The sequence below is a fragment of the Chiloscyllium plagiosum genome, unplaced genomic scaffold (genome assembly GCF_037043375.1).
Source record: "Chiloscyllium plagiosum isolate Xiang-an unplaced genomic scaffold, Cpla_swu_hap1 HiC_scaffold_1, whole genome shotgun sequence".
NCBI classification, from domain to species: Eukaryota; Metazoa; Chordata; class Chondrichthyes; order Orectolobiformes; family Hemiscylliidae; genus Chiloscyllium; species Chiloscyllium plagiosum.
The window spans coordinates 54,899,751-54,901,064 of NW_028270139.1; positions in this window are offsets into that span (position 1 = coordinate 54,899,751).

Sequence of the window (1,314 nt, forward strand, 5' to 3'; positions counted from 1 at the left end):
CAGCTGGTGACCTTCTACAAATCCAAGAAAAGGGAGTGTTCGTAAGGCACTAAAACCAATAATTCTGAATTTCTTTCATTTGAAATGTTCCTGATAACAACTTTGAAACTTGACTCCAATATGCTCTTTTAATTGCGTATTCAATGCCAATCTGCTTATGGGCATTTGCTGGTATTGACTTATTCCATATCAACATTCTGACCAACTTTTACATTTTGTTTAGCCTTTATTCTGGCAGTTACAAATGACAAGTAGTCTCCACATTTTGTCTAAAACAGGGCAGACATAATGCAGCATGGGATGTGGCCTTGATCAATCCATCACCATTACTCATTCAAGGTGGTATCAAACAACTTCAAGGACACTCTCAGATAATGTTTTATTATAAATATGTGGAGCATGTACATATTGTCTAACGAACAGCGATGACCGAGAACAAAATTTTTGTTGGAACGCTGCTCTGAAAAGTGCATTTGAATGCAAATTAACTGAGCTATGTGCACTTTATGAGGGGCATGGATAGGATAAATAGACAAAGTCTTTTCCCTGGGATTGGGGAGTCCAGATCTAGAGGGCATAGGTTTAGGGTGAGAGGGGAAAGGTATAAAAGAAACCGAAGGGGCAACTTTTTCACGCAGAGAATGGTACGTGTATGGAATGAGCTGCCAGAGGAAGTGGTGGAGGCTGGTACAATTGCAACATTTAAGAGGCATTTGAATGGGTACATGAATATGAAGGTTTTGGAGGGATATGGGCCGGGTGCTGGCAGGTGGGACTGGGTTGGGTTGGGATATCTGGTCAGCATGGACGGGTTGGACTGAAGGGCCTGTCTCCATGCTGTACATCTCTATGACTTTGACTCCATTGAGGCGGCGCAAAAGTGATTCAATATGTGAGCAGACATTAGTCATTCCTCTTTTCAGAGATGCTAAGAAAGTAAAATTCTGATAAATGATGTCCACTGCCTAATGGGTCAGTAGTCCCAGAGAATATAAAAGTAAGAAAACAGAATGGCTACGTGACTTTGAAATAAAATCAGTACTCAGCAGGACTGTGGTAGCATCAATGGAGATAAATAGACTTATCATTATAAACTGAATATGACTTCTTCAAAACTGGCGAATATGGGAGCCATGGAGAGTTTAACAATTCATTTGGAGTTCTTTTCAAACAAATTCAAATGGAACAGTTATGGGTAACTTCCACTAAGGCCAATGCATGGAAAAGTTTTTTTGCTTGTTCTGTGCAGTCAAGTGCTACAGTGCTGAGTTGAGCATTCTGCCTCCTGAATAGAATTTGCTGTTTTGGCTTCAG